Below are 13,126 nucleotides of genomic sequence, written 5' to 3' on the forward strand. Positions count from 1 at the left end.
TTTTAGCTACAGACAGATGATTATTTAAAAATCCCCACGTTGGCCTAATATGACCTGCAGTGTGGTTTTATAGAATGGTTTGATTAATTTGATCATTTTGTGATGGCAAAATGCATGCCTGTGCACACACTCACGCCAATAGGCTTACTTTTAGGCCTAGATCCATTTTTAAACATGTAGGCCCACACTGCTAAATACTCACATTATTGCTAGCAAGTGCCCCAGTTATCTGTGATTGACATTAAGTAAAATGCTCAAAATGTAAGACAAAACATACACAGGAAAATAATCTACTGGGCAAGGATGTCAATTCAAAGTCTATTCCACGTTGGTTCCATGTATTTCATTGAAATGATGTGGAAACAATATTGATTCAGTCAGTGTGTGCCCAGTGGGTATTGTTTACCAAACTTTTTAGAGCGCCAGTACTGAAGTTGACATTTATATCACCTGGCACATGCGCAAAACCATGTCAAATTTGAGTATAAATGCATCACATGCATGTAATTCTGTGTTGTGCAAGTGCCTTAGGTCATGAGCAAACACATCTTGATTTGGAAGATTGATTTCCATTTTATTTGGGATGGCAAGCCAGACAAAATTAAAAGGGCCTATTTATATAATGAATATGAATTCGGAGGGCAGAAATGATTAAATATTAAAGCATTAGACCTCTCACTAAAGGCATCTGTCATACAAATGTTATACTTAAATCCAAACTGGTTCACTAGTAAATTAGTAAGAATGTCTCACCCCATGTTCAAGAATGGCCTTTTTCCCTTTATTCAGACTACAACCTCTCACTTTTGTTTTTTTATTTTTATGAAATAATTTCCAAAATATCGCTATTTTTAAAACAAGCCATAGAAAGTTAGTTGCAATTTCAGTTTAATCCACCAGAAAAGACAGAACAAATAATACAACAAATTCAACTCAACTATACTAATTTATAAAAAAAAAAAAACATGAATTAAAAAAAGGGTAAAATCTTTGTAAATTATATCATAAATAGGACTGGTGGAGTTAAAGTATGTTAAACATGCAGCTAGCAAAAATATATGGACATTTTGAGCTCCGTTAGTAAAAATAAAGAAAACACGTTTGACCGGTAGAGCAGATTGCAAAATAGTTGGGAATAGATTTTCAATGTACCGATTCCATGGCACATGGTTTATAAATTATATAAATTATTATACATTTAAATAATTATACAAAATTATTGGAACCAATAGAATGTTATACATATATAAGGGGGATACAACCTTCCCAGCTCTGCAGATTTTGCTGTGAAGAGACAGAGTCATTCGATCATATATTTTGGTACTGTAGCTTGTTTTTTGTCACAGTTCCAGGAATGGCTGAAGAACTGCAATATTTACCTGGAGCTAACTCTGCAGATAGCACTACTGGGTGATTTGAAAAGTCACAGTCAATCAATCAATAATATAATAATACTTTTAGCAAAAATGTTTCTTTAATTTACAATCTGTAGAAACTATGAGAATAGAAATGTTCAGAACTTTTGTGAAACATCACAGCACAGTTGAAAAATATATGGCAAATAGAAATCCAATATGGATGGTGTTAAGAGACAGATGGGAGGTGTTGAACGGAGCTGAACGGTGGGACTAATAACAAGATAACTAATATATACTGTGTACGTAAAGTGTCTATAGGTTCAGAACTTTTGTGAAACAGCACAGTTAAAAATATATGGCAAATAGAAACTCAAACTGGAAGGACATCTGAAATAGATGGGATATTTTGAGGGTAGAGGAAGGACAGGACATAAAACAAACAGTACCCGCAAAACACCAGTCTCAACGTCAACAGTGAAGAGGCCACTCCAGGATGCTGAGTTCCTCTGTCCAGTGTCTGTGTTCTTTTGCCCATCTTAATCTTTTCTTTTAATTGGCCAGTCTGAGATATGGCTTTTTCTTTGCAACTCTGCCTAGAAGACCAGCATCCCAGAGTCGCCTCTTCACTAGTGACGTTGAGACTGGTGTTTTGCGGATACTATTTAATGAAGCTGCCAGTTGAGGACTTGTGAGGTGTCTGTTTCTCAAACTAGAAAGTCTAATGTACTCTAATGGACACCTCTTGCGCAGTTGTGCACCAGGGCCTCGCCTCCCACTCCTCTTTCTATTCTGGTTCTAGCCAAATTGTTCTGTGAAGGGAGTAATACACAGTGTTGTACGAGATCTTTAGTTTCTTGGCAATTTCTCGCATGGAATAGCCTTCATTTCTCAGAACAAGAATAGACTGACGAGTTTCAAAAGAAAGTTATTTGTTTCTTGCCATTTTGAGCCTGTAATTGAACCCACAAATTCTGATGCTCCAGATACTCAACTAATCTAAAGATGGACAGTTTTATTGCTTCTTTAATCAGCACAACAGTTTTATGCTGTGCTAACATAATTGCAAAAGGGTTTCCTAATGATCAATTAGCCTTTTTAAAATGATAAACTTGGATTAGCTAACACAACGTGCCATTGGATCACAGGAGTGATGGTTGCTGATAATGGACCTCTGTATGCCTATGTAGATATTCCTGAAAAAGCAGCCGTTTCCAGCTACAATAGTCATTTACAATATTAACAATGTCTACACTGTATTTCTGATCAATTCGATGTTATTTTAATGGACCAAAAATGTGCTGTTCTTTCCAAAACAAGGACATTTCTAAGTGACCCCAAACTTTTGAACGGTAGTGTGTATGTATATATATATATATATATATATATATGTATATATATATATAGTACCAGTCAGAAATTTGGACACACCTTCTCATTCAAGGGTTTTTCTTTATTTTGACTATTTTCTACATTGCAGAATAATAGTGAAAACTATGAAATAAAAACTATGAAATAACTATGAAATAACACATATGGAATCATGTAGTAAACAACAAATCAAAATATATTTTAGATTCCTCAAAGTAGCCACCTTTTGCCTTGATGACTGCTTTGCACAAGCTTGGCATTCTCTCAACCAGCTTCACCTGGAATGCTTTTCCAACACTCTTGAAGGAGTTCCCACATATGCTGAGCACTTGTTGGCTGCTTTTCCTTCACTCTGCGGTACAACTCATCCCAAACCATCTCAATTGGGTTGAGGTTGGGTGATTGTGGAAGCCAAATCATCTGATGCACTCCATCACTATCCTGCTTAGCCAAATAACCCTTACAAAGCCTGGAGGTGTGTTGTGTAATTGTCTTCTTGAAAAACAAATGATAGTCCCACTAAGCGCAAACCAGATGGGATGGTGTATCACTGCAGAATGCTGTCTGAAGAGTCCAACATTTGTTACAGACAAGAGATGTTTAGGGTTTTATCTATGTAAATGTGCATGGCGTTGCCTACACAATTGAAAGCATCGCCACGTTTTGTGACTAGTCTTGTTCCTGTTGCAGCTTCTTGGATCTCTGCTCAAGCACATCTGCACTACGAAGCGTGCCCACAGACTTGTCTGATAGTGGTGTGCAGGTCAGCTGTTTGTTTACCCGCCCCCGCCCACAATTGCTAATAACCCAACCCCAGCCACCCGTCTATATGTGATAAAGGGAAAATCTGAAGCATGCACCTGACCCTAACCCGCAAATATAGAAAATGCGCTGTAGACTACACTTGGTCTCTTTCAGACAATTTTTGTGAACTAAGTGCAGTTCTCTTAATTTATTGTGCAGTGTGAACACTCCAATGGAACTCAGACAACTCAAAAGATCCCCAGAAGTGAACCGAACTGAGACCATCTCGGGAGGTGGTCTGTTCGGTTCGCTTATATTCCACAGTCTGGTTCCCTTTTTAAGGGCAATGTGAACACAAAGCTCCCAGGTTCACTTGTCATTATTCCCGCACCACACACTCCCCTCAAACTCAACTCGGGACTTCAAAGCCAATTCCACTGCATTTTTTAAATTGCTCCCCTCTAATCAGGGACTGATTTAGACACGGGACACCAGATGGGTGCAATTAATTATCATGTAGAACAGAAAACCAGCAGGCTCTGGACCTCGTAGGGTAAGAGTTACCCCTGCACTAGACTACTGCAGCACTGTTTCCCCTGCCATAACCCCTCAGAAATAAGATGATGATGTGCTGTTTTTGAATATTGATTAGCGAATGTGAAGGATACACAGACATGACAAAATATATGTGTAGTTTTGTACTGATGCAATGTTTAGATTGATTGTTTACAATGTGTGATCTTTTGGCTAAGTGAGCTTCAAAAACGTTTTATTCCATTGTGGGTTTGAATAGTGTGAAAAGACAACAACATATTTGGTCACAACATAGGGTACAAATTCAACGCTAGCTCTATATAGCGCAGTAGCCTATATTGGGTGTGCAATTTTCAATTACAGCATTATTTACAGCATAATCTGAAGTTATTATACTAATTATTCTGTTGTCAATAAATGCACAAGTTAATATTATCTTCTGATTATAATTATTATGGTTCATCTTTTAAATAAATGCTATCTATTAGCTTCCTAAATGTGAGTAGGTATATCTAGCTGTCCGATAACAACTTCTGGCGGAGAAGGAGGTAGCTGCATCCCAATATGGAGACCGGAGTATAGGCGAGTGGGTGTGTCAAAAGGAAAGTAGTGGGCGTGTGAAAAGGAGTGGGTGTGTCAAAAGCGCTCTGTTTTAATTGAGCTGTGTTTTTTTTTCTTCCGTTTCTTACCACGCAACTACCATACATTGAGATACAGTACCGCGAGAGTTTGGACTTCTGTTTTGAAGCCAGAGGATGAGTCTGAGTTGTATTTCACTGATTTCTACAACAAATAATAGTTTTACAACAAATAATGGCACATTGTCAGTATTGATGATGGGTGTACAGTTGCTTCTTGTGTTGTATGTGTGTGCTTACTGTGACTGTGGCCATGATATTGGCTACTATGTAGCTATTTCCCATGTATCAAGATGACATCTACATGGTTATCAATATTAGTTATTTATTGTGTAGGCTGCTATCCTACTTGAAATTAAATCATGTGTGAGAAGAAAAAAAATCCACGTTGCTCCCGCCAGGGACACGACCATGATAACCAGTAGGAAGCTCTTCAAGTCAGCAGGTAACAAAAGCCAGAGCACTGGTCGCCGGCATACTATCGATTCGTAGTGCAGCCCAATCAGCCATGCAAAACAGTCTTAAGTGGCAAAAAATCTGTCCAATTAACTGATTGGACCATATCGAGCTGCAGATTGAGCTGATAATTGGTCTGATGGAATGGCTGGTCCTGCACTTTGCAAAAACCCAGAGTGCATTGAGTGAAGGTTGTAAAAAGATCTTGGTTCTTTTATAAACATAGCAATGAATACAAAGAGGACTCATTCCTCTTTCAAAGGCAAGGGTAGTGTGAATACAAAGAGAACTGAGTTATTTTGCTTTAAAGAGGACTGAGATTGGTTATTTTAAAGCGGATCATATGTGAAAACACCCTCACAGATTGCGGAACGATTTTTGGGTCGTGTGCTCACAGGCGACTTCTGCTACCAGAATACAAAGATCGCATTGAAAAGACGGGTCTAGACGCACAAAAGTCACTTTGGTCTGATTGTGTTCAGATCTGGCTGACCACTTCTGGAGGTGGTCAGGGATGCATTGTGTGTTGATTTCTCCTCAGTATGGACACAATCAGACTACCGAAAGCGCATACAGTGGACGGTGTCCGAACTCTATGATGAACCGAACTCTATGATCAGAATACTAAAGCTGCATGAATTGTAAGTCCAGACACCACATTTGACAGGGGGTGATTATTTGTGGCCTAATTTAGATATGTTCTGCTTATAATTTCTGACATTCTGGTATGCTATTTGTTAGCCACATTGTCTATAATGAGATTATATATTGCCCTAGAAGGCTAAATAAACCCTTGCTTCACCAGAAATGTAATAAATTATAGAATACATTTTTATTTTAACCTTTAACTATGCAAGTCAGTAAACACAATCTTATTTCCAATGACAGTCTAGGAACAGTGGGTTAACGGCCTTGTTCAGGGGCAGAATGACAGTTTTACCTTGTCAGCTCGGGGATTCCATCTAGCAACCTTTCGGTTACTGGCCCAAAGCTCTAACCACTAGGCGACCTGCTGATGAACGCTTCGATCTCACTGACATCGGTAAAGTTCTGTCATCTCTGATTATTTTGCGGAGCAAAGACATGTGGGGTCAGGGGAGAAAATGCAATAACAATTTAAATATTTTCTGTGCAAAATGTCCAAATGACATAATTTGGACCAGTTGTATGGAAACCGAAAGCTGTGAAAAGGAACCAACATGTTTCGAGAAATATTTCAGTTCGGCTTGGATGCATATTTTCTGTAGCCTCGTTGAAATACTATAAGCTTTTATAATGCTGATAAAGATACCACCTCTACAGATGGTCCCTAATTGTGCATTGCATTCTCTAAAGATGCTTAAAGAAATATCTAATATTCTCAACTCCTGTTCCAAAGTCAATGTACATTTGGTGTATAATGTACTATGGGAAATGCTTAACTCTGCAGGAGTTAATACTATGTGAGAGGTTACAGACCTACAGTCAGTGTCCAGATTCCAGTTCCCATTTAACCCATCTGAACAGTAAGCTACAGTTCCCTTGGGGTGCCATAGGCCTATTTGAAACATTTTCTGTCCCTCTATTCTATTTATTGTAAACTCTCCATTTTGCAGCTTTTCTCTTATTGAATTAAACTCAGGCATTGTACTTTTTGCCTGGGCGGATCAACATTAACTTTTTATGCACGTTCCCAAAAGCGTTTCGCGAGTGGAGTGTAGGCTATTTCGTGCATGTAGGCCTAAAGTTAGGCCCTAACGCAAAGGCACCAACCTCGTTCATTGGAGGGCCGAGTGTCTGCAGGTTTTCGCTTCTCCCATGTACTTGATTGATTAAATAAGGTCACTAATTAGTAAGGAACTCGCACCTGGTTGTCTATAGGGCTTAATTGAAAGGAAAATCTAATCTGCAATGCTTTAGGCTTACACACTAATGCCAGAGATCCAAACAATTATAAAAGAAAAACCTCAATGCACAGGAATTCTACATTCATGGATGTTTTTTTATGTATTGTTTCAACAAGCCCTTCATCCACACAATATTTCATGACTCTAAATCTGCCCGCCCTACGGGTTATGAGTCAACCACGCATCACTCGTGTACAAGAACACTAGCCAATGCTCGAGAACTGTGCACCCCTTTTCACTGCAGGCTCTGTCATTTTATTGTTTTGTTTTATGAGATTGAAAATGTATACCGGTTTGATTGAGAAAGGCCTGTGCATATTATGTGATGGTATGATAGTCTGCTTCAAAGTTTATTTGAGCTTTCAGCTATTAAAATGATTTGTTTTAACCAGTTAATTGTTCATTTTCAGCCCTGCTTGTTGAAGTTAGGGTGTTGCCTGGTACAGAGTACCAGCAAAATAAATAGCAGTACGCCATACCGGTAAAGCTTGAGCGCATCACAATCATTTAATCAAAGATGGCATGAAAACTGTAGGCTATTGCACCACAATGTATCATTACCGCCTGTCAGTCGCAATAGAAATGAGCGAATGGATTTAAACGTGTGCTATAGGTATTATGCGGTGTGGTTCGAAGTTAACACTGACATTTTGCCAAGGCAGAGATGACTGTCCCAAGGCACGCGTGGGCAACAAGACTCATCAATTAATTTGGGCCACAAAAGTAGACCTATTATGACAATCACTGAGTTGTCATACACTTTTTGCTGTTTGTAACATACGTTTCTTTCCATTCTTCAAATGACGGGTGCACAATGAACTGTTTGGATGCAGGTTGCCTACTTCTTTAAGTAATTTGTTTGACAAATCAGATAACATCATGACTGGTTGTGTTCATGCCACATTAAACGTCAGTACATGTTTGCTAAGCATAGTGGATATGACCCCTTCATAAATTTAAATTTTGTAAATAATCAATGAAAAAGACAAATCTAAAAAGATAAGTGGTTACCCAAACCTTTCTGACTTTCTGGAATAGTTCCAAAACACTCCTCTAAACGGAACATATTTAAATATAACCCTAGCAAACATCTGAATTGAGATGTTAACTCGTGGTATTTTCCATTAGGGGGAGAACTGCTCTGATGTAGTAGGCCTACATAATCTCAATTTCTATTGAGCATCTGCCCCAGCCTGGTCTCATAGACTAGACGTAACATAGTACATTTAAATCTGCAATACCCAAATTAGTATGTTATTTTACATTTGGTATGGTTACATAAGACATGTTACTTAACAAAAAAACGAATGAGCATGGATGGATGGGCATGTAGTGCGAGTTCAAATGTCATCATGGACAGCTTTAGTATTTTAGCTAATGGACAACTTTAACAACTTACTACTTTTTACCTACTTTTCAACTACTTAGCATGTTAGCTAACCCTTCCTCTAACCCTAAGCTTAACCCTTTTAGCTAACCCTTCCCCTAACTTCCCCTTAAGTTTTCCATGTGCACAAAAAGCTTATTTCTTAAAAATGTTGTGAACAAATTTGTTTACATCCCTGTTAGTGAGCATTTCTCCTTTACCAAGATAATCCATCCACCTGACAGGTGTGGCATATCAAGAAGCTGATTAAACAGTATGATCAATACACAGGTGCACCTGTGACAAAAGGCCACTCTAAAATGTGCAGTTTTGTCACACAACACAAACCGGCTCCACAAACCGGCCTCACAACCGCAGACCACATATACAGTGCCTTGCGAAAGTATTCGGCCCCCTTGAACTTTGCGACCTTTTGCCACATTTCAGGCTTCAAACATAAAGATAAAACTGTATTTTTTTGTGAAGAATCAACAACAAGTGGGACACAATCATGAAGTGGAATGACATTTATTGGATATTTCAAACTTTTTTAACAAAGCAAAAACTGAAAAATTGGGCGTGCAAAATTATTCAGCCCCCTTAAGTTAATACTTTGTAGCGCCACCTTTGCTGCGATTACAGCTGCAAGTCGCTTGGGGTATGTCTCTATCAGTTTTGCACATCGAGAGACTGCATTTTTTTCCCATTCCTCCTTGCAAAACAGCTCGAGCTCAGTGAGGTTGGATGGAGAGCATTTGTGAACAGAAGTTTTCAGTTCTTTCCACAGATTCTCGATTGGATTCAGGTCTGGACTTTGACTTGGCCATTCTAATACCTGGATATGTTTATTTTTGAACCATTCCATTGTAGATTTTGCTTTATGTTTTGGATCATTGTCTTGTTGGAAGACAAATCTCCGTCCCAGTCTCAGGTCTTTTGCAGACTCCATCAGGTTTTCTTCCAGAATGGTCCTGTATTGGCTCCATCCATCTTCCCATCAATTTTAACCATCTTCCCTGTCCCTGCTGAAGAGCAGCAGGCCCAAACCATGATGCTGCCACCACCATGTTTGACAGTGGGGATGGTGTGTTCAGCTGTATTGCTTTTACGCCAAACATAACGTTTTGCATTGTTGCCAAAAAGTTCAATTTTGGTTTCATCTGACCAGAGCACCTTCTTCCACATGTTTGGTGTGTCTCCCAGGTGGTGTGTGGCAAACTTTAACCGACACTTTTTATGGATATCTTTAAGAAATGGCTTTCTTCTTGCCACTCTTCCATAAAGGCCAGATTTGTGCAATATACGACTGATTGTTGTCCTATGGACAGAGTCTCCCACCTCAGCTGTAGATCTCTGCAGTTCATCCAGAGTGATCATGGGCCTCTTGGCTGCATCTCTGATCAGTCTTCTCCTTGTATGAGCTGAAAGTTTAGAGGGATGGCCAGGTCTTGGTAGATTTGCAGTGGTCTGATACTCCTTCCATTTCAATATTATCGCTTGCACAGTGCTCCTTGGGATGTTTAAAGCTTGGGAAATCTTTTTGTATCCAAATCCGGCTTTAAACTTCTTCACAACAGTATCTCGGACCTGCCTGGTGTGTTCTTTGTTCTTCATGATGCTCTCTGCGCTTTTGACGGACCTCTGAGACTATCACAGTGCAGGTGCATTTATACGGAGACTTGATTACACACAGGTGGATTGTATTTATCATCATTAATCATTTAGGTCAACATTGGATCATTCAGAGATCCTCACTGAACTTCTGGAGAGAGTTTGCTGCACTGAAAGTAAAGGGGCTGAATAATTTTGCACGCCCAATTTTTCAGTTTTTGCTTTGTTAAAAAAGTTTGAAATATCCAATAAATGTCGTTCCACTTCATGATTGTGTCCCACTTGTTGTTGATTCTTCACAAAAAATACAGTTTTATATCTTTATGTTTGAAGCCTGAAATGTGGCAAAAGGTCGCAAAGTTCAAGGGGGCCGAATACTTTCGCAAGGCACTGTAACTACACCAGCCCAGGACCTCCACACGCAGCTTCATCTGAGACCAGCCACCCGGACAGCTGATGAAACTGAGGAGTATGTCTGTTTGCAATAAAGCCCATGGTGGTTCCCCTGCCAAATCATGTGAAATCCATAGGTTAGGGCCTAATGAATTCGTTTCAATTGACGGCTTTCCTTATATGAATTGTAATGCAGGAAAATAGTTTAAATTGTTGCATTTATATATTTTGTTCAGTATAAATGGAGAGTGCAGAATATAATGAATTGCTCTGAGACCAGGTTGGTTGCCCAGGGGGTGCCACAAGGTACATCAGTGGTGGTTGGTGCCGTTTAAGATTAGGGAGGATGATTTATTTATTAGTATGGCCTTACTTCTATTACAGCATATTGGATGACTGTCATTCATATTAGCATGGCCTTACTTCTATTACAGCATATTGGATGACTGTCATTCATATTCCATTCACCAGCTCAATGTAACATCCATAGATTTAGGCTATAACGTGAACAACTAGCAACCCAAAGGTTGTGAGTTCGAATCTCATCACTGACAACTTTGGCATTTTAGCTGATTAGCAACTTTTTTAACTACTTACTACTTTTTATCTATTTTGCAACTACTTAGCATGTTAGCTAACCCTAACCTTAACTTTTCCCCTAACCCTTTTAGCTTACACTTCCCCTAACCCTTTAACCTAACTCCTAAACTTAAACCTAACCTTAACCCTAAATCCTAACCCCTAGTCTAGCTAACATTAGCACCTAGCTAAAACTCATAACATATCATACGTTTTGCAAATTTGAGACATATAGTTCATTGAGCAAATTCGTAACATATTGTATGTTTATCAAATTCGTAACATATAATACCAATTGTCATTCATAACATATATGAAATTGGTGATGGACATTCACAAATGAATACATACCATACTAAATGGAGTGTGTCACCAGGTTGGTTGCCTCAAGGTACATCAGTGGCGGTCGGTGCCGTTTTAAGATTATGAAGGACAATTTATGTATTTATGAGCATGGCCTTATTTCTATTACAGCATATTGGATGACTGTCATTCATATCAGACGGGCTCATACATAAAACATTCTCCAGCCGATAGTCTACATCTTTTTTTTTAAGTAGTGGGACTGCCACTCATTTTGCATTTATTGAGCTTTATTAAAGAGATACAGTAGTAGCCTACTGTTTTGAAAAGACGGGAAAGATGGGAGGAGGTAGATGTTCTGAAATGACATTTTAGCTTGTGATAGCCATATCTCGCATTTCCGAGCATCTTTGCAGGAACACGTCATTTCTCAGTACTGCAGCCACAGTGCGAGCCAAACAACGATTTACACACACATAGACACACACACACACACACACACACACACACACACACGATGCCATTTCTAACTCGGTACAAAAAGTGGATTTAATGTCTTTCTGAATATGTCCTTGTTATCTGAGTTCCACCTGCAACTGGACAAAATACGTTTATAAGATATACTTATCCCTTCCGAAATGAGAATGAAGAAAGTATCGCCAAGCAAAAGGTCAAGTAAAGTTTCACCATCATTGTAAAGCTGTAATTATTTTGTTGCTTTGACAAAGTAATTTCTGAAGATTATTTATTTAGTGATTCATTTACGTGTGTCCCTCATTTTAAGGTCAACCCTATTATGTGAACTGAACTCTCGTTTTAATATTGTGAAACTATTCCTTTTAAATTTTTTTTTTTTTCAAAAGAAACATTGAACATCTAATAGTCAAATCATAGAGTTAAACCAGGTGAGCTGTCTCTACTCTTTTTGGCAATTTTCTGGTGTTTTGTGGTGTAAAAGTGAGTGGGTGGGGCATAACACGTCAACGCTGTAACCCGTAGATAGACAGGCTAGCCATGAACCGCTCATTAAAAAAAAAAGAATCAATGTGAAGCTTGCATTCAATTGCCACTTCCTGTTTCACTCAACAAGCTTCCATTCCCCCTGTCACAAGTGGATTTATGGCTGATTTAAGAAGAAATCATCAACGGTGTTACTTTATATAGCACTTAATGAGCAATTACTATAGTATTTTTGTTTTTTTATTTTACCTCTTGAGATGGGACAACATGTTTATGAAGTTGAACATGTTAGAACTTTATGAAGTTGAGAATAAAACTTTGTTTGACCAAGTTACACTTCTCAAAAGGCACCGAATTAGTGGAATGACCCCTTAATTCATAATCTGACTTTCCAAACGTTGGTCTGCAGACCTTCTTCCTCTGTCAAAATAAAAGTTGCCCACAAGTTAGCGCTTGCTTGCGCACATATGGCACGTGTGCAGGACTTTTTGACATAAGGTGAAGCAGAGAGGAAGTGATATGTCAGGCACCTGCAGCAGACCCATGGTTGGAAAGGCCCAGTGCAGTCAAAAGGTTTTATAAATATTTCCACACTATGAGGTTGGAATTATACCACATAAAATTATTTCACAAATAATTGTGCTGGATCCCAATGGTCACATATCCATGGCTTGGACAGGAAAAGGAGAGGAGTGTGGGTATGAAGTTAAGTTCAGGGAGAATGCGAGGGCCTGGTCGATAAAGTTCCCCGCGGCACCGGAATCCACTAGAGCTGTAGAGTCGACACTCGAGGGACAGCCACCCAGTGAAGTGGAAATCAAAGGGTTTGGCGGGAAAAGATGATAATGGAATAGTCACGCTTACTCTAGGAGACAGGTCACGGGGCTGCCCCTCTTCTCTTGTGGACCCTGGGTTGTGACGCACCGGACA

General features: G+C 39.1%; 1 protein-coding gene across 1 annotated transcript in view; it reads left to right on the plus strand.

The window, feature by feature from the left end:
• The first annotated feature begins 5,339 nt into the window (after positions 1-5,339).
• The window catches only part of LOC110486324 (interleukin-21 receptor), a 30,930-nt gene continuing 23,143 nt past the window's right edge, over positions 5,340-13,126 (plus strand). The window contains exon 1 of the mRNA XM_021557836.3: positions 5,340-5,739. The gene's annotated coding sequence lies outside the window, so the exon portion shown is untranslated. The remainder of the gene's footprint in view (positions 5,740-13,126) is intronic.

This window comes from Oncorhynchus mykiss, chromosome 13 (genome assembly GCF_057628025.1).
Source record: "Oncorhynchus mykiss isolate SJ-2025 chromosome 13, ASM5762802v1, whole genome shotgun sequence".
NCBI classification, from domain to species: domain Eukaryota; kingdom Metazoa; phylum Chordata; class Actinopteri; order Salmoniformes; family Salmonidae; genus Oncorhynchus; species Oncorhynchus mykiss.